Source organism: Delphinapterus leucas, chromosome 5 (genome assembly GCF_059928025.1).
Source record: "Delphinapterus leucas isolate spDelLeu-1000000601 "Yukka" chromosome 5, BTC_Dleu_Yukka2, whole genome shotgun sequence".
Taxonomy (NCBI): domain Eukaryota; kingdom Metazoa; phylum Chordata; class Mammalia; order Artiodactyla; family Monodontidae; genus Delphinapterus; species Delphinapterus leucas.
Genome location: NC_143133.1, coordinates 101,543,838 through 101,564,810, shown reverse-complemented (window position 1 = coordinate 101,564,810; position 20,973 = coordinate 101,543,838). Strand labels below are relative to the sequence as shown.

General features: G+C 41.4%; 1 pseudogene; it reads right to left on the bottom strand.

The window, feature by feature from the left end:
* Positions 1–5,318: 5,318 nt before the first annotated feature.
* On the bottom strand, positions 5,319–11,933 carry LOC111168104 (serine/threonine-protein kinase pim-1 pseudogene; annotated as a pseudogene).
* Between the last annotated feature and the right edge of the window lie 9,040 nt (positions 11,934–20,973).

Below are 20,973 nucleotides of genomic sequence, written 5' to 3'. Positions count from 1 at the left end.
GGGTGCTGTGCTCAGAGGGGGGCGTTGGGGGCGGTGGGGGGCAGGTCCATGCCCCTTCCTACACACCTCGCCTTATGCATTCTTTCCATCTGGCTGTTCCTGAGTTATTAGAAGAAACCGGCAATGTAGTCAGTGGAATGTTTTCCTGAGTTCTGTGAGCTGCTCTAGGAAATTAAAGGAAACCAAGGAGGGGCTGTGGGAAGCACAGGCAACGACGCGGGCTCGTGATGGCTCCCCAGGCGTGTGGGGTGGGTGGGACTGGCAGTTTTGTGGGACTGAACCCCTAAGCCTGTGGGAGCTGATGCTGTCTACAGGTGCGTGGTTGCAGAATCACAAATTGTGGGACCCCCAGCTGACCTGGCAGGGCTGTTTGATGTGTGAGAGGAGAGCAGACACACAGGCTGGGGGGTGCTCCATACACAGACTAAGGGCAGAATTCTCTAATATAAAAAGAGCAACTGCCACCGAAAGAGCCAAGCACAGGAACAGAGTTCACAGAAAAGAAAACACAAATGCTTCATAAGCCTTTGAAAAGATGATAAGTCTCAGTCATAAAAAAAATGAGAACTCACCTGCAATGAGATAGCAAACCAGACGTGAGAACGTGTTAACTGCTCCGTGAGCAAGGGTGTGGGAAGCAAGCGCACTCGTGTCCCACTGGGACCTGTAAACCGTGGAAGGCAAATTTAGAAATATCTGTCAAAATCACAACTTCATATGTCCTTTGACCCAGCAACACTGCTTCCAGGAACTTATCCTGGGGATATACTCCCACCAATTCGAAAGCATTAATTGCATGATTATTTGTTTTAACCAAAATCAGAATACAAATTAAATGTCCATCAGGAGAGGATTGGTTAAATAGCACCATCAAAAAGAATGAGGCAACCTTCTATTTACTGAGAAAAAATAATCTCCATATATGTTTTCGAGTAAAAACAGGGTACAGACTAGATAGTATGCTACTGTTTGTGTAAAAAGATAAGTGTACATTTTCCTTATACATGCAGTTCCTTATATATCCATTAACTCTCTCTAAAACTGTAAAAACTAGTATCCTTTGTTGCCTCTGAGAAGGGGAATTAGGTGGAAGTGAGACTTCATTGTATATCCCTTTCTACCTTTTGAATTTTGAATCTTGATTTTTATACCTATCCAAATATTAAATTTCAGATTTAAAAAAGCAAAGCAAAGAAAAATAAGCAAAAGATAAATACATGCAGCTTGTAGATGATACATAGTGGTCAAAACTATAGGCACACCTCAGAGATGTTGCAGGTTCCGTTCCAGACACCACAGTCAAGGGAATATCACAATAAAGCGAGTCACATGAATGTTTTGGTTTCCCAGTGCAAATAAAAGTTATGTTTACACTATAGTCTATCAAATGTGCAATAGCACTGTATCTAACAAAACAATGTACATACCTTAATTAAACAATACCTTATTACTAGAAAGTGCTAACCATCATCTGAGCCTTCAACAAGCTGTAACCTTTTTGAAATAGTAACATTGTGAGAACTACCCAAATGTGACACAGAGACAAGAAGTGAGAAAATGCTGTTGGAAAAATGATGATGAGTTACTCAAGGCAGGGTTGCCACAAACCTTCAATTTGTACCAAACATAGTATATTTGAAGAGTAATAAACCAGTAGCTCTCACTAGAAAGAGGTGACTCTGGAGTGGGAGACTGAAAGGTGGGGGCTGAACAAGGGATTTGGGGCTCTTTATTCTGTTTCTGTATTAATATTTTTACAGTGACTAGGTATTATTTTCTAATTAATAAAGAAATGTTCAACATATATTAAATTTTAAAATGTAAGTTACAACCCAGCCCAGTTAATAAACCACCTTTTAAGTAATAACATGTGCCATATATACAAAGAAAATCTGGTGTTTGCAAGAAAGGAGGGTGGGTGGATTGAACATAGAGACTTACTACTCTCCTCCTTAGACCCCTAGAATGATAATAAAGAAAAAGTTAAGGCATAAACTCACAATGACCAAATAAAAGGAGAGGAAATGCGTTTTAGAAACGTGGAGATTGTAAAACAGGTGGAAGAACACTTCCAGAGTGTGGCCAGCCTGTCCGGAGGACAGTCTCTGAGATTAAGGCCCTGAGCAAGCCATGATGTAAATCAACATCTGTCAGCAAGTGTGAAGATGAGCTGACGTTTTCACAGCAAGACTTCTCAGCAGAGGACGTGGAGTGTTGGTTTGCATTCCCCTGCAAGCTCCTTATCTCCTGGGGGGCCAATAACAAATAGTTCAAGGATGGCCACTGGGGTAACTCAGGGCTGTGTTAACTGTCTCTTCTCTGATTCTCTCTTGACCTCACATTTCTAGCTCGCTTGGCTTCCACTGCTCCACAGAGACTGCTGTTGTCAAGGTGACTAGAGGCCTCCGTGTCTCTGAGATGGTTGTTACCTTTTATTTTCCTAGATGTCAGCAGAGTTTATCATGCCCTCCTTGATGTACTTTCTTTACTTGGCTTCCAGGTCAAAAATCTTTTTTTTCTTTTTCAATGTTTCAAATTTGATATATTTGTTTCATTGATTACATCAAAAATTCCACAGAAGTCCATACTGTGGGCCAAGTGTTTCATAAAAATTTCTTGGAGAACCATCTTATTTGGCCAGACTGTTTATTGACATTTGATAAATTATGGGTAATCTATCATTGAAGGGATTTCTTTTAAACATTCATTGATCTGCAGGTCACCACAGTCTTGGGGTTTCTTTCCACCTTACTGGTGGAATTCTCAGTCTCCTTTGCTCTTTCCTCTTTTCCTACCCCCACTTTTAACATTTAAATACAGTAAAATTCACCGTTGGTATGCAGCTTTATGACTTGAAAATGTACATGTAAAGTTGTATAACCAATACCACAATAGTAGTAGGTTGGGACTTTGGGGAGGTTGAGATGAGGTGAATGTCTTTTGGATGGGGGCCAGATGTGACTCTTTGGGAGACAGAGGATGGGTTGTGGTGGACAAGATAATGCCCCCCCTGCCAAGATTTTCATGTCTTTATCCCAAGAACCCATGAACTTATTCCCTCACATGGCAAAAGGGACTTTGCAGGTGTGATTAAATTAAGCGTCATGAAAGATGGAGGTGCCCGTGGGCCCAACATAATCACAAGTGTCTTTATAAGGAAAAGAGGAAAGCAGGAGAGTCAGTGAAGGTATGACAAGGGAAGTTGACAGATTAGAAGATGCTACACTGATGGCCTTGAAGACTGAGGAAGGGGCCTTGAGCCAAGGAATGTGGGCTGCCTCTGGAAGCTGGTGAAGGCAAGAAGGAAGTAATCCATTTCTTTCCTGGAGCCACCAGAAGGAATGCAGCCCTGCCAACACCTTGATTTTAGGACTATTTGCCATCTTTACTGTAAGATGGTAAATTTGTGTTGTCTTAAGCCACAAATTTTGTAATTTGTTATAGCAGCTATAGGAAACTCTTACAACAACGAAGAGAAAGAACAGTGTCAGCAGCCCTTTTCCCCAAAATACCCTAGTTCTACATTCCCTTTATACTCAGACCTTACCCCCACTCTTAACTGTGGGCAAGGATACATCTGTTCCACACCTCCATAGTTTTATCTTTTCCAAAATGTCATATAAATGGAATCCTACAGTATGTGGCCTTTTGAGTCTGTCTTCTTTTGCTTAGCGTAATACATTTGATATCCATCCATGTCCTGAGTGCCAATAGTTCATTCTGTTTCATTACTGAATGGTATTCCAGGAATGTACCACAGTTTGCTTATCCATCTCCCAGTTGAGTGACTTTTGGGTTGCTTCCCAAAAGGAAGTGATTGGGGTGATTATGAATAAACCTGCTGTAAACATTTGTGTAAAGATTTTTGTGTGAACTTCCCTGAAGTGAAACTTGCATTTCATTTGGGTAAATACCTAGGAGTGGGATTGCTGAGTCATATGGTCTAACTTTATTTACTTTAAGACAAAAGGTTTTTATTCAAAAAACACCAAGTATAAAAAAAAAAAGATCTTTTATTCCCCTGTACAGTATTTCACGCAGATAAAACCAGAAGACCACATACTGCTCAAAACACAGCCCCAGAGAGGATGCAGAACGTACACCATCCAGAACTGCTTTTCATATATCCACCCTATATACAGAAGTCAGCTACGCCCCTCCCCCATCACCCACGAACCCCATACCCACTTGGGAAACCAGGCCAGGGGGCCCGCAGCAGTCAGGGAGCTGCAGCAGCTGTCCCACCTGAGTCCTGTCACCCTATGAAGGAGCAGAGCAAGCGCTGAAGCCCTCCCCAAAAGATCCCCAAGTCAGAGGAGGAAAGAAGAAAAGAAAACTATGGTGGCAGCCATGAACGCTTGAAGCAGGAAGGGAACCAATTAAAAAAATACATAAATACATAACATTGACCTCCAGGCTAAAATGCGCATCTTTCAAAAAAAGCCAAAACAAAACAAACCAGGTAAAATAACTTAAAGGCAAAATTAAAAAAGAATTAGATCAACTACAATGCTTTTGTACACTACCATGCCAACTGTACACACATTTACAGTTTTTTTGTTTTTTTTTTTTGGATTTGCGTTGCTTGTGCATTTTGTGTGTGTGTGTGAGGTCTTGGCTTAGAAAGTTAAGTAAAAACCAAAAAGGAAGACCAGTTCACTTGGGAGTTTTACTAAAGGAGGTGGAAAAAGAGCAGGTGGCTCAGCGTTTGGCCCTGTAGCCTCTTCCATGGCACCTTTCATATGAAGGACGGGGGTGAAGGGGTGGGGAAGAAAGAGAGGGAACCAAACCCAGGCAGATTTTTGGAGAAGCAACAGGTAAAAGATGCAAGTTCAAGTATTTTTCCCAGCATAGCCAGAGTCCCCATAGAAGGCACTCAGAAGAGTCGGAAGAGGTGACAGGGACTTAAAATGGTGCTAGTCCTATCCCACCCCACCCCGATTTCCCCCTACCTGACCCATCGCGCATTCAGCAGAACTCTTGATGAAGGGAACAGTTCCATGGCAGGATTCTGACACACGCCCAGCCCCCCACCCCCGGGGATTTTGCAGAGTCCAGCCATGCTGGACTCCATGAGAAGGAGAGCATCTGTGGGAGGAGTCGAGGCCTAGGGCGGCTGGAGTGGAGTCTCTTCCTCCCTCTTCCTCCCTTTGGGAAGCAGCCTCCAGGGCCTGGGGTATGGAATGAGTTGTAAATGTTGTTCCTGTATCAAGCACTGTCCTGCTTGGAGAGAAGTGTCACTGGTACTTGGGACGCTGGGAACAGATACTTCCCCTCCCATGAGCATCTGACAGAGAGGGGAAAACCTTCCGGAAAAGCTATTTGCTGGGCCCTGGTGACAGGCTGTGGAGATGGATCTCAGCAGTTTCCTGGGGCAGGAGGACATCTTGCATCCACGGATGGTTCTGGATTTCTTCGAAGGATGGCTGATCTAATGGTCTCAGGGCCAAGCAGAATCTAATGAGATGCTGTCACCCTGAAGAGAGCCTCTGCCTGTAGAAAACTTGGCCCCAGTGATCTCTTCATTATGCTCAAAGGGAATATCTCCATAGACCATATCCTACAGCAGGATCCCCAGAGACCAGATGGCCGCCGACCTGCCATGGTAGCCATGGCGGCGGATCCACTCTGGAGGACTGTACACTCGGGTCCCATCGAAGTCCGTGTAGACGGCGTCCTTGACCCGAAGTCGATGAGCTTGAGCTCGCAGCGATTGAGGCGGATACTGATGTTCTGGTCCTTGATGTCACGGTGCCTCCAGGACCTGCCAGAAGAAGCTGCGGGCCAGTTCCTCCTGCAGGGCCCCACTTTCCGTGATCAAGTCGAAGAGGTCTTGCGCCAGCTCGGGCCTCTCCAGGATCAGCACGAAACTGTCGGGCCTCTTGAGCCAGTCCAGGAGCCTAATGATGCCGGGGAAGCCCGAGGTCACCTTCTTCAGCAGAACCACTTCCACAGACACTCGGGTGCCATTAGGCAGCTCTCCGCAGTCGGAGATCCGGTCCTTCTCCACGTGCTTGTTGGTCACCGGCAAGTTGTCGGCGACACTGATGCCTGAGTGGTGGGCCCACCTGGTACTGCGACTACAGGGGCTCCTTCTCCTTGCCGGGTGCCAGCTTGGTGCCGTGAAGGTCGTGGCAGGGCGCGACACGCAGGTGGGCAAGCAAGTTGATTTTGGAGAAGAGCAACCCAACCTCCAGGGTGTCGGCGCAGGGACTGTGTCTGGAGGAGCTGCAGCAGGACCTGGGGCTGGGGTTGTGCCGGTGGCTGCGCCTATAGCTGGGGCTGAGGCTGCAGGTGGCACAAACGGCCGAAGGCAAGTCGGAGGACTCCTGGGGGCGCTGCCGGGCTGGGGGCTGACAGACAAGCTGGCGGGTCAGGCAGCTCCAAGGGCAGCGGGGCGGGCGGCTCCTGGGGTGCGTGCAGCAGCGCCCCGGCACAGGGAGCTTGTAGCTGCTTCTACCACCGCCGGTGCCGCTTCCTCCGCCACAGCGGCCCTGGTCTAACTTTGAAAGAAGCTGACAAACTATTTTCCAAAGTAACTGCCATTTTGCACTCCTACCAGCAACTTGAGTTCCAGCCTCGGCCTACTGGCCAGAGCTTGACATTGTCACTCTTTAAAAGTTTTATCTATTGTAATAGGTGTGTAGTAGTATCTTTGTTTTAAATTTGCATTTCACTGATGGCTAGGATTTTGAGCATCTTTCGTGCACTTATTTGCCATCTCTTTACCTTCTTTGATGAAATGTCCGTTCTAGTCATTTGTCCATTTTTAAAACTGGGTTGTTTGCTTTCTTGTTTATTTTTAAGAGGCTTTTAATATATTTGGATGTGCCCCAGGCATGAGCCACTCAGGAGATGTCTGGGACTTCCTGTGGGTTTACATTGCAGCTCATTTCTCAAAGCAGCTAGAGGTGGGCCTGGAGCTATCCACAGAGTTAGGGAATTCCCTTCTCCAGGTCCCACCTGCTTCCCCCACACTCGCTGACTTTCTTTTCCTATTACATGTGGACAAATGATGGTGTTTTCCTGCAAACTTAGCCTCCCATGCTATTGCGCAGTTCTGGGCAATCGGGCCTTCCCTGAGGACAAAGTGGCAAAAGAGAAAAAATAACAGGAGAATCCATCCCCCCAACACACACACACTCTTTGTAAGAAGTGGTCTCTTTCTCCCGTTTCTGTAGCCCGGGAGTGCAGTTTCCCTGCTGGGTCGTGAACTAGTCTCAGGCAGAGCAAGGCGAGAACTCACACTCTCCATGTGCCCTTTCCCTGTCCTCTCACTAGAAGGGTCTTTCTCCAAGGGTTTGCCATCTTTGACTCACCATCCCACTCTTGGGTCAAAGCTGAGAGTAAAGGAGGGAAACCCCAGGAAACTCACTGCCACCTTACAGCTTGCTCTACAAGTTTTACCTTCCCTCCCCAGTCCGCCTGCCCTTAATTACTTTTCAGACTCCTCAGGTAACTGCTTTTTGTATTTTGTCCAGGTTTCAGTTGAAATTGATGCAGGAGATAGATGGGCTCCAGGCTAGGCATTTACAGCTGGCCTCCTGTTTACATTTCTTGGGGTGAGAAAAAGATGGGCTTCAGGCCAGACACTTACAAATAGCCTCCTGTTTGCATTTCCTGAGACAGGAGATAGGTGGGCTCCAGGTTAGATATTTACAACCTGCCTCCTGTTTGCTCTTGGAAAGAGAAATAACTACAGAAACAGGATAAATAGCCAGGCTTTGTCTCCCGAGGACAGAGGGGCTAAACCCTGTTGGAGTAAAGATCAGGAGGCCACATATTTCCCATCCTTGGGGCAAGGGAGACACTGCACGTGGGCAGAAAGGCCCCTTGCGGGTCAAAAAGGAGGGGGCACCACCCTAGAAGAGGTGATGCCAAGGCTCCCCCTAGGCCTCTGGGCTGGACTCCATCTTGGAAAAAAGTTGGGCACTCGTGTTGGGGAGTGCCCTAGGGCAGGTCAGGTGTGGAAAAGGAAACCAGATAATTGGCTAAGGGTAAACAAAGACCCGGAAGAACTGCCCTATATAAATGATTTAACAGCCTCTTTACTGCACTCCTCATTAGCGGGGAGGCCCACACCCTTTCTCTCTGGGTGTGTATCTCTACCTTGCCTCTATCTTAAATGAACAGACCGTTTCTCTGTGTGCTCTCCCACTTGTTGTGCTGTGTCTCTAATAATATACCTTGGTCCTGTTTTTACAGTTTTTACCTCCTGAGAAATGCAGTTTTCACCGGGGGCAAGAGCCAGGGAAATCTGCTTCTAGCCTCTAGACCTTGCTGGTCAAGAATTCCTGGTTTTCATCCAGGTTCCCCAGGTCTGATTCCTGGGCAGAGAACTAAGACCTCGCTTCAAGCCACTGCCCACTGCTGCCTCTCCAAGATCAAAATCGGTGGGAGAGATAGACTATAGCAGGCTTATTCCATTTTGTTTGGCATCCGAAGTTTCTCTCCCTGGATTTTCAAGGTTGGAATGACCAAGGGCTCAGTCCTGGGCTCTCTTGTCATCTCTGTCTACTCACACCCTGTGACTTCATCTACTTTCATTGCCCAGAAATGTTTAACCTAGGCACCCCACAGCCAGTCAAGTTGACAAGTAAAATTAACCCTCACATAAATATATAAGAAAATTTTGGAGACCATGTTTACAATCTTGGTATAGGAAGTGACTTTCTAAACATGACTTGAAACCAGAACCCTTTAAACATTGTTTACAGTAACTTATACCAAGAAAGAAACTAAGTGAATAGATATGTAGATAAAATATATAGGCTATCAGATAGGAAACCCCTCATCTTCCTGTAATAAGTTTGTAAGACCTGAATCAGATGGGAATCCATGCTCTTTACCTTCTTTTTAAGACAAGGAGTCACCTCTCCAGGTTCAAGGGCAAACTTTTCTCTTGTGATCCATCTTCATCCTATTTTTCTTCCTTTTAGAACTTTAAAGCAGTGGTTCTCACTTTTTTATCTCAAGACCCATTTACACTGAAGGGTAGCAGAATAAGCCTCTTTGGCATAAAGAGTATTTTGAGCTGACTATTTTGTAAAACTTTAGACACAGAAGCTCTGAAAACAGAGTAGAAGCTACCCTTTGGTAAGGAGGGTTTCATTAGAAAGGGGGCCTGAATAGCTAGTAGAATAGCTACTAGCAGAAATAACCTCTCTTGCAAGGATAACAACCTTTGTTTACCAGCTCCTCTTCTCACCTTCCCAGGAACTGCTCCCCCTTGGCAATCCCCGGCTCCCGTCCCTTTCCATAGCTCAGGATGGTATATAAATCTTAATCCTCTGGCCACCTTTTTATTTCCATGTCTTTGTGCTGCTGCCAGATGTAGATGGCATACGTAGTTAACTTTATTTTTTCTCCTGTTAATCTGTTTTTTTACTACAGGGGGTTTTTAGCCAAGAACCTAGAAGGGTAGAGGCAAAGTTAGTTTTCCTCCCCTATACCCATAAATATTAATCAGGGCCCTAAAAGAAGTTTTGTTTATGTTGGTAATGTCAATTGATAGCTACTATTATGAATAAAACAGAAAAATTGAAGTCACTTAAAAATAATAGTCATCACATATTAATATGAAAAATATATTTCTAAAACACAAATACAAATAGTGAGACGAGTGACATTGTTTTACATTTTTGCCAACATCTTTAATTTCTGGCTTAATAGAAGACATCTGGCTTACCATATTTGCTTCTGCCTTCAATCTGCTGTGGTATTATATGTTATGTTATCAGAAAAGTGGGCTTGCTTCTCGGTGGGTGTCAAAAGACAGAACCACACCAAAGTTCAGGAGAAGGAAGGATTTATTACTTGCAGCAAGTAAGGAGAACAGCAGGGATCTTCCCAAAGCAGTGTATCCCAGAACAGCAAAATCTGAGAGGTTTTAAGCTAAGGGTACATGCCTATTCATGAAGGGGCTCAAGCAGAGGAGAATTTGGTATAGAATTGGGGTAAAGGTCAACAGACTCCAAACTTTAGTTGACTGAAGTCAAGAGTGTCAACATCCTCATTCCATCCTCCACCTGGGTGGGGGGCCTTAGTTCCTGCAGAATGCAAAAGTGTATTATTACATATATCCTTTGAGGAGGAACTAGGACTCTGCTTTATCACTGCACTATCGTTTGACTACCTTTTCTCTGTTCCTGCATTCATTTGTTCCCTTACGATCATTGACTACTGAGACTTGTTCAAGGGCAAGCATTGAGGCCAGGCTTAGATCACAAAATGTCTTAGGTCAAAACAGTCTCTCTTATGTCAAGAAAGCCATGCCTGATCATCTTTTGCCAAGGACACCCTAACCTATCTGCTTATATTACTTCAAGTTACAAAAAAAAGGTATCTCAGGTGAATGAAGTTAGTGTTTTTCTATGTGTAGGAAGATGCAAGAATCTGGGGTCATTGAAAATTCTTTCTGAGGTATGCATCTAACTATATAGGGGCTCATTTATCCAAAGCACAGAGTGCCTCATCCTGGTTTTCACCCTGAATTACTAACAGGGTCCACTGTTGGGGGAGGTGACTGCTGTGGGTGGCCTCTTAACCCTTGTAGAGCCAGGGGGTGAGCAATGTTCTTTTTTCCTTTTTTTACTCAAGCTCTGGTTCATAGATGTAGACTGACTTCATAAGGAAATTCTTGAGAAATAATCTAAGTCCATTCTATTTATATATATAGAACATAATTCTAAAATGATTCTTAAGTTGTAGAAAGGATAATCACTCTGGGTGATGACTGCATGGAGGTTTATTATCCTATTCTCTCTACTTTGTATAAGCTTTTACTTTTTCATAACAGGATTAAAAAAAGATTTAGCTGAAGAGAAAGTTAGAAAAGATGTTGTAGCTGATGTAGGGGAGAGAAACTTGCCACCTCAAAATATGTTTCTGGCATATCAATTATTTTAAGCTGTTTATTTTCTAAGAAACTGCAGACATTCAGGAAAACTGTGAATGCCAAGCAGGAGTTACCCTTAAGAAACATCTACATTTATAAGGGAAATGTCCCTTTGTAAGGGTGTCTCCCTTTCTGTACCAGAAAGAGGAGGATGACCAAATCTCTAGAAACTCTTATCAATGAAAGAAGCAAGGACTTAAATCTGCATAAACAACCTGACCCTTGTTTACTGTGCTTTTCCTGGTCAACTCCCATTACTGGCCCTCCGACCCTCAACATCCTCTTTTGTCTTTAGCTGAAGATGTATTTGAGGTGAAGCTTTGGCTATTTTGGTGACTTACTCAGTTTTCCTGGGCCTCTCCCATGTACCCATGTTATTGAACTTCATTTGATTATCTTCTGTCAATCTGTTTCATGTCAATTTATTTTTAAATTAATTTTTATTGGCGTATAGTTGCTTTACAATGTTGTGTTAGTTTCTACTGTACAACAAAACGAATCAGCTATACATAGACAAATATCCCCTCTTTTTTGGATTTCCTTCCCATTTAGGTCACCACAGTGCATTAAGTAGAGTTCCCTGTGCTACACAGTATGTTCTCATTAGTTGTCTATTTTATACATGGTATCAATAGTGTATATGTGTCAGTCCCAATCTCCCAATTCCTCCCACCCTCTGCTTTCCGCCTTGGTATCCATACATTTGTTCTCTACATCTGTGTCTCTATTTCTGCTTTGCAAATAAGATCATCTATACTATTTTTTCTAGATTCCACATATATGCGTTAATATACAATATGTCTCATGTCAGTTTGGTTGTTACATTGAGTTGTTTCAATGACTGAAACAACCCTCCCTGGCCAGGCCCAGTAGTAACCACTTACATGAGTTCTCTTACAACAGGAGGTCCTGGTAAGGATTGCAGATCTAACAAGCTATCATCAACCCGAAGAATTCGGGGAAGTTCAATAGGAGAGAAGAGGCTCCAGTTAATATGTCCTACCAAGCTTCCAGAATCCTTCTTGCTGGAATCCATCTTGGCTGAGTGACCTGCGCACCACCAGGAAGGACCCAGAGTCAGAGTGACTGGCCAGAGACAACCCGGAAACTAACCCAATTACCATAAACCCAAGACTGCGAGCCACGTGACAAGCAGTCCTCCTGGGTTCCCTTACCCTCCTGCTCTCCACTCGGGAGCCTTCCCAATAAAGTCTTTTGCTTTGTCAGCACGTGTGTCTTCTCGGACAATTCATTTCCAAGAGTTAGACAAGAGCCCACTCTCAGGCCCTGGAAGGGGTCCACATTCCTGTGACAGTTAGACCAGCCAGAACAACCTAGAAGGGTAGAGGAAAATTTCTTTTTCCCCAACACTAAAAACATACTTTTGTGTTCATGTGAATTCAGTATAACGTGTAATGGAATCCTTTTGGAAACAATACTGGAGAAGTGTGGTATTCTTCCACTAACTTGATAAAATATAAATCATTAAAATGAAATATATTATTACTAGTGAATACTGGTAGACTGCAGGCAAAGAAAACACAATTTCTGAAAAATAAAGTATTACTGTCATTCACATGGTACTGTAAAAGCAAATACCAATACTGCTTTTAAGTAAATACCAGTAACTATAAAGCAAAGCCCAACATAATAAATTAATTCCTATACAGTATATACATAAAAATGAACATATCAGTAAATTAACACTTATACACACAAAGCAGTACTTCATATTTAGAAGAAAAATCCGTTCTTAAAGACAAATGAGATTCAGGTGCCCAATGGGGGAAGTGAATGGGAGTGGAGATGAAGAATAAGGGGGGCATATTTTAAGTAAGGGCTGCATGAAATTATGACATGGCGTCACTGAAGAGCAAGGTTAAATCAGGTCTCTCAGGAGACTTGTAGCAACACTACCTGCACCCAAAATTATATTCCCTCATAAGTCTTATTGATAAAATTGAAGCATGTTGTTTTAAAAAATCAAGTCTATTTTGTCCTACGATGCTGCAATATTTTTAAGTGTAAAAAGAAAATCTGTATCTATTAATATTTCCAATGATAGTATATGATTTCCTTCACAATCCTTGCCAATTGGTAGTGAAGGATCAATTTAACTTTTGTTAATCTGATGGGAAAAATGTTGCAGGAAAAGGAACCCCTTCCAGGGCCTGAGAGTGGGCTCCTGTCTAACACTCAGAAAATAAAGTGTCTGAGGAGACACACATACCGACAAAGCAAAAGACTTTATTGGGAAGGGGCACCCGGGCAGAGAGCAGCAGGGTAAGGGAACTTAGGAGAACTGCTCTGTCACTTGGCTCGCAGTCTCAGGTTTTACGGTAATGGGGTTAGTTTCCAGGTTGTCTCTGGCCAATCATCTTCCTTGGCCCATGTTTGGTCTGACTCAGGATCCTTCCTGGTGGTGCACACATCCTTCAGCCAAGGTGGGTTCCACTGTGAGGGTTTATGGGAAGTTGGCAGGACATATTGTCTTCTCCCCCCTTCTTTTGGCCCTCCAAATTCTCCCAGTTGGGTTTTTTGTTTGTTTTGTTTTGTTTTTTGTGGTACGAGGGCCTCTCACTGTTATGGCCTCTCCTGTTGCAGAGCACAGGCTCTGGACGCGCAGACTCAGCGGCCATGGCTCATGGGCCCAGCCGCGCCGCGGCATGTGGGATCTTCCCGGACCGGGGCACAAACCCACGTCCCCTGCATCGGCAGGCAGACTCTCAACCACTGCGCCACCAGGGAAGCCCTCCCAGTTGGTTTTTGATGGCAGCACTGCATCCTTTATCCAGACTTTCTGTTGTGAGACAACTCAGGCAAGTGGTTATCATTGTGTCTGGCCAAGGAAGGTGGTTTCGGTCAGCAGTTCCCTACCAGCTGCCCACTGAGAGACTTCATACTTAAGATACTTCTTGGGAATTGGGGTGGAGGTCTCTTTCTTCTGTAACTACTTCCTGCTGGGAGTGGGTGCCATCCTGTCCAGTAGAGTAGACGTCTCTCTCTCTCTCTCTGATCTAAATCGAGGTATTCCATGTCTGAAACCAGCTTCTACCCTTGTAGTAACAAAAATTTAATCTGAAACTGTTGGGCCATGTTGGACCATGGAGATAAACCTTGTACACGGTTAAAACATACAGGGGCCATACAGGACGCTTAACAGGATGATCAGCACTGGGCCCAGAAAAGGAAGGCAAAATTTGGGATGAAGCCTATATCCTACAGAAACAGAGGGCACAGAAAGGATTTGTACCTGGGAGACCCACAGAGTCCTGCTTGTTTTCAATCTCCCTTTTTCTTTGATAGTCCTCAACATTTCAAAGGCGATGGTTGAGGGTGATGACAGCTCTGGCCACTTCCTGCAGAAATGGGGCATAGTCCTGCTTCAATTTGGGGAATAGACACCAAATTGGAAATATTTCTGAGTTCCAAGTCCTGGATCTGAGTCTTGTATGATTAAGATCTCAATCCCTTTGTCCAACATTTTGGTGTAACAGACCCAATTAGAAGTATTTGGAGGAGTGACAACTTGAGTTTTAGTGGACAAAATAAATCTCATTCCCTGAGGAATCTAGGAGAATAAGCCTGAAACCCAGTTTGGACCTCACATCTTAGGGAGATTTGTACCCAAGTAACTAATTGTCTACTTTTATCTAAGTAGGTTTTAACTTCTGATATGGTATTAACATATACATAACAGGAACTGTTGGCCACTACTCATGTCTTCTTTTTCTGTTAACATCTAATCTAAAGCAATTTTATTATCTAAAAATTTAATAGTTGCAAGGGGAGACCTCGAGGTCATAAGGTTGCAGCTACCGATGTCTGCCAGCAGACACTGCTTTGATAATGGCTGGTGTCATCCCAAGTCTGACACAGCTCAGAAAACTCAAGTTCTCAGAAATACAAGGACTTGTCTGAAATCACGTCCATAATGCCCCCTAGTATTACATTGGATGTCTGAACCACAGCTACTCCATTTTGACTTGCAATTGCCTTTTTCTCCATAACGGCCAAAACAGATGCCACTGTTAGTGATTTCAGTGCTTTACTAGATATGAGAAGATGCAAGAATTTGGGCTCATAAAATCTTCTCCTGAAAGTATCTAACTATCTGAAGGTCTGTTCTGCCAGTTTTTCCCAGAACATGGAGTTCCTCATTCCTAATCTTCACCCTGAATTCCTTTCAGTGTCTGTTGAAGGTCAGTGGCTGCAGTGGTCATTGATTTAATCCTTGCAGATGTAGAAGGCAAGTGCCAATTTTCTGTTGAATTGGACCATGGTTTGGGGGGCATTTCATGGTCATTTCACCTCACGGTGCTGGGAATACTCATTCCCAGGTCTGGCGAAGATTTCACTGATAGGCCACTCAATGTGCTATTACTGGCCTAGGCACAGTAGCCAAAAGTCTCTGGACCACCTGTCTTAATAGTCTCTTATGGTCCAGGAAAATATTCCCTCTTCTTGCTTCTTCCCATATCTAGAGTTACATTATTACAATCTTTGATCTCATATGGAGCTATATATCAACATTTTATCAGAGGCTCAGTCACACATTTGGTAGTGCAAGAAACAATTTTGTAAAACAGGCAATATTAAAAAAAGTAACATAGATAGTTGTATTAGTAAGGTCATAAGTAAGAATTTAAGCCAAGAACTTCCATCAGGTCCTGCCCAGAACATTTCCAAGTCGTCTGACTTAGTCTGTTCTGTACCAATCCTTATCTTTAAGAGAAATTATATGTTGGCATTGGCCATAAGACATCTAGTGAAATTTCCTAGTGTTACTAGGCCAGTTATCCCTAGTGTGGTTTAATTGTCCCCAGTACAAGGGAGCCTTTAATTTTAAATGACCATAGCCTGGTGCTAATCTCCTGGTTGCAGATCATGGAGCATCTGATCTTCATCCAGAGATAGATTACTGAGTTAAATTTCAGAAACAAATTTAGAGTGTCCTTTTAATAATTCAATTAAACTTTGCAACAGTATAACATAACAGCAAGGAGCTATCTGGGAAGTGAATCTTAGTGAAAACAGACCTCAATAACACAATAAGATTTTGATGTCCATTGAAACATCTCTTTTCCTCTAAAATAACCCTCATTTTTATCAAAGATAGTTAAATCAAAATTAATTGGTTCACAAATTAAGTCTGATGAAATCATAAAATTCCTCCCAGGGCCAGGAAAGCCACGCCAAGGGCTTGCCACAGATTTCACCTTACAAATTTAGGAGAATTCCTCCCTTTCTGATGTTCAAAAAATACCTTCAGATTTCTGCACCTGTTAGGAGGTAGCCTTCCTAATTTATCTGATAAAGCTGCTGGGAACCTAAGAGTGTCCAATCTCTGGAGGGATCAGGTAGAGAGAAAAGAGAAATGTTTCCATCCTGCTTACAAGGGTATAATTTACCAAATTGCTATTAGTCATAATTAGCTTGAAGGGAAGGGTTTCTTTATATCTGGAAAACACAGATTAAAATCTTATAATGTTTTAGACAGAAACCATAAAAATTATAACCACATTCATCAGTTTACTCAATCCTATGTAACTAATCCTTTTTGTTAACAGTTTCCATTAGATTTTTTAAATTTCTTACCTAGTTTAGTAGTGTGATTTAAAAGTTATCAGAAAAGTGTACTTGTCAAAAGTCAAGTGATTCTTCTGGAAGATGAAGCAATTTTGCAAAGCATCATTTTAACTATCTATGAATGACAAAGATACTTAAAAAGGCAAGGCTAAGGATCTGATTACAATACTTTTGGCAAAGAAGATTAACCAAGTTGCTGTAACATAAAACATTTTAAGACAACAACTAAAACTATATATTTTAAATTATTTATTTATTTATTTATCTATCTTTGGCTGTGCTGGTTCTTAGTTGTGGCATGTGGGATCTTTCATTGCGGTGTGTGGGCTCTTCATTGCGGCGTGCAGGCTCTCTATATAATTTTTAGAATATCTATATTAATAACATTTATCCATACAGTACTGTGTATTCTAAGTAGGTTTATCACTCATGTGACAATGTTCTTTGTATAATTTAACATACCAAATAATACTAGTTAAATATTTCTCTGTGAGATGTCTCAGGGATCCTCTAAAGTGTCCTAAATTTAGCTGGAGGTAAAAAGAAAGTTAATTAAAAGTTGATATTTGGGAAGTTTGTCAAAAGGTTTCAAAACATTGGGTCAAATAAGATAATACTTATTCCTTAACCAAAGTGACAAGAGATCTCAAAAGCAAATACAGATCACTTAAAGGAACAGAAACTCACAAAATCTGTTATCAAAAGCAGGATTCCAAGGAAATTTTGTTCTCTGAACAGAGAGAGAAAACCAAATCCAATCTTTTACCAGCTTGCCTGTTTGTTTTTTTTTTCCTGATAGGTTTTTACATATTTTTTAATTTTTTTTAATTTTATTTTACTATTTTTTATACAGCAGGTTCTTATTAGTTATCTATTTTATACATATTGGTGTATATATGTCAATCCCAATCACCCAGTTCATCCCCCTCCCATTGTCCCCCCTTGGCATCCATACATTTATTCTCTACATCTGTGTCTCTATTTCTGCCTTGCAAACTGGTTCATGTGAACCATTTTTCTAGGTTCTACATATATGCATTACTATATGATATTTGTTTTTCTCTTTCTGATTTACTTCACTCTGTATGACAGTCTCTAGATCCATCCACGTCTTAACAAATGACCCAATTTCGTTCCTTTTTATGGTTGAGCAATATTCCATTGTATATATGTACCACATCTTCTTTATCCATTCGTCTGTCGATGGGCATTTATGTTGCTTCCATGACCTGGCTATTGTAAATAGTGCTGCAATGAACATTGGGGTGCATGGGTCTTTTTGAATTATGGTTTTCTCTGGGTATATGCCCAGTAAGTGGGATTGCTGGGTCATATGGTAATTCTATTATTAGTTACTTAAAGAACTTCCATACTGTTCTCCATAGTGGCTGTATCAATTTACATTCCCATCAACAGTGCAAGAGTGTTCCCTTTTCTCCACACCCTCTCCAGCATTTGTTTTTTGTAGATTTTCAGATGATGCCCATTCTAACTGGTGTGAGGTGATACCTCGTTGTAGTTTTGATTTGCATTTCTCTAATGATTAGTGATGTTGAGCAGCTTTTCATGTGCTTCTTGGCCATCTGTATGTCTTCTTTGGAGAAATGTCTATTTAGGTCTTCTGCCCATTTTTGATTGGGTTGTTTGTTTTTTTAATATTGAGCTGCATGAGCTTTTATATATTTTGGAGATTAATCCTTTGATCATTGATTCATTTGCAAATATTTTCTCCCATTCTAAGGGTGCTCTTTTCACCTTGTTTATAGTTTCCTTTGATGTTCAAAAGCTTTTAACTTTCATTAGGTCCCATTTGTTTATTTTTGTTTTTATTTCCATTACTCTAGGAGGTGGGTCAAAAAGATCTTGCTGTGATTTATGTCAAAGAGTGCTCTTCCTATGTTTTGCTCTAAGAGTTTTATAGTGTTCAGTCTTACATTTAAGTCTTCAATCCATTTTGAGTTTATTTTTGTGTATGGCATTAGGGAGTGTTCTAAGTTCATTATTTTACATGTAGCTGTCCAGTTTTACCAGCAGCACTTATTGAAGAGACTGTCTTTTCTCCATTGTATATCCTTGCCTCCTTTGTCATAGGTTAGTTGACCACAGGTACGGAGGTATATCTCTGGGTTTTCTATCCTGTTCCATTGATCTATATTTCTGTTTTTGTGCCAGTACCATATTGTATTGATTACTGTAGCTTTGTAGTATAGTCTGAAGTCAGGGAGTCTGATTCCTGTAGCTTTGTAGTATAGTCTGAAGTCAGGAAGTCTGATTCCTCCAGCTGTGTTTTTTTCCCTCAAGATTGCTTTGGCTATTTGGGGTCTCTTGTGTCTCCATACAAATTTTGAGATTTTTTGTTCTAGTTCTATAAAAAATGCCATTGCTAATTTGATAGGGATTTCATTGAATCTGTAGATTGCTTTGGGTAGTATACTCATTTTCACAATATTGATTCTTCCAATCCAAGAACATGGTATATCTCTCCATCTGTTTATGTCATCTTTGATTTCTTTCATCAGTGTCTTATAGTTTTCTGAGTACAGGTCTTTTACCTCCTTAGGTAGGTTTATTCCTAGGTATTTTGTTCTTTTTGTTGCAATGGTGAATGGGATTGTTTCCTTAATTTCTCTTTCTGATTTTTCATAGTTAGTGTATAGGAATGCAAGATATTTCTGGGTATTAATTTTGTATCCTGCCACTTTATCAAATTCACTGATTAGCTCTAGTAATATTCTGGTGGCATCTTTAGGATCTTCTATGTATAGTATCATATCATCTGTAAACAGTGACAGTTTTATTTCTTCTTTTAAAATTTGGATTCCTTTTATTTCTTTTTATCTCTGATTGCCATGGCTAGAATTCCAAAGCTATGTGGAATAATAGTGGTAAGAGTGGACATCCTTATCTTGTTCCTGATCTTAGAGGAAATGCTTTCAGTTTTTCACCATTAAGAATGATGTTTGCTGTGGGCTTGTCATATATGGCCTTTATCATGTTGAGGTAGCTTCCCTCTATGCCCACTTTCTGGAAAGTTTTTATCATAAATGGGTGTTGAATTTTGTCAAAAGCTTTTTCTGCAACTATTGAGCTGATCCTATGTGTTTTATTCTTCAATTTGTTAATACGGTGTATCACACTGATTGATTTGCATGTATTGAAGAAATCATGCACCCCTGGGATAAATCCCACTTTATCATGGTGTATGATCCTTTTAATGTGTTGTTGGATTCTGTTTGCTTGTATTTTGTTGAGGATTTTTGCATCTATATTCATCAGTGATATTGCTCTGTAATTTTCTTTTTTGTAGTACCTTTGTCTGGTTTTGGTATGAGGGTGATGGTGGCCTCATAAAAGGAGTTTGGGAGTGTTCCTTCCTCTGCAATTTTTTGGAAGAGTTTGAAAAGGATGGGTTTTAGCTCTTCTCTAAATGTTTGATAGAATTCACCTGTGAAGTCATCTGGCCCTGGACTTTCTTTTGTTGGAAGATTTTTAATCAAAGTGTCAATTTCATTACTTGTGACTGTTCATATTTTCTATTTCTTCCTGGCTCAGCCTTGAAAGTTTATACCTCTCTAAGAATTTGTCCATTTCTTGCAGGTTGTCTAATTTATTGGCATAGAGTTCCTTGCGGTAGTCTCTTAGGATGCTTTGTATTTCTGCGGTGTCCGTTGTAACTTCTCCTTTTTCATTTCTAATTTTATTGATTTGAGTCTTCTCCCCCTTTTTCTTGATGAGTCTGGCTAATGGTTTATCAATTTTGTTTATCTTCTCAAAGAACCAGCTTTTAGTTTTATTGATCTTTGCTATTGTTTTCTTTGTTTCTATTTCATTTATTTCTGCTCTGATCTTTATGATTTCTTTCCTTCTGCTAACTTTGGATTTTGTTTGTTCTTCTTTCTCTAGTTCCTTTAGGTGTAAGGTTAGATTGTTTATTTGAGATTTTTTTCTTGTTTCTTGAGGTAGGCTTGTATTGCTATAAACTTCCCTCTTAGAACTGCTCTTGCTGCATCCCATAGGCTTTGGATCACCATGTTTTCACTGTCATTTGTCTCTAGGTATTTTTTGATTTCCTCTTCGATTTCTTCAGTGATCTCTTGGTTATTTAGTAATGAATTGTTTAACCTCCATGTTTTTGTGGTTTTTACGTTTTTATTCCTGTAATTGATTTCTAATCTCATAGCATTGTAGTCAGAAAAGATGCTTGATGTGATTTCAGTTTTCTTAAATATACTGAGGCTTGATTTTTGACCCAAGATGTGATCTATCCTGGAGAATGTTCCATATGCACTTGAGAAGAAGGTGTAATCTGCTGTTTTCGGATGGAATGTGTTATAAATATCAATTAAAACTATCTGTTCTATTGTGTCATGTAAAGCTTGTGTTTCCTTATTAATATTCTGTCTGGATGATCTGTCCATTGTTGTAAATGAGGTATTAAAGTCCCCCACTATTATTGTGTTAATGTCAATTTACTCTTTTATAGCTGT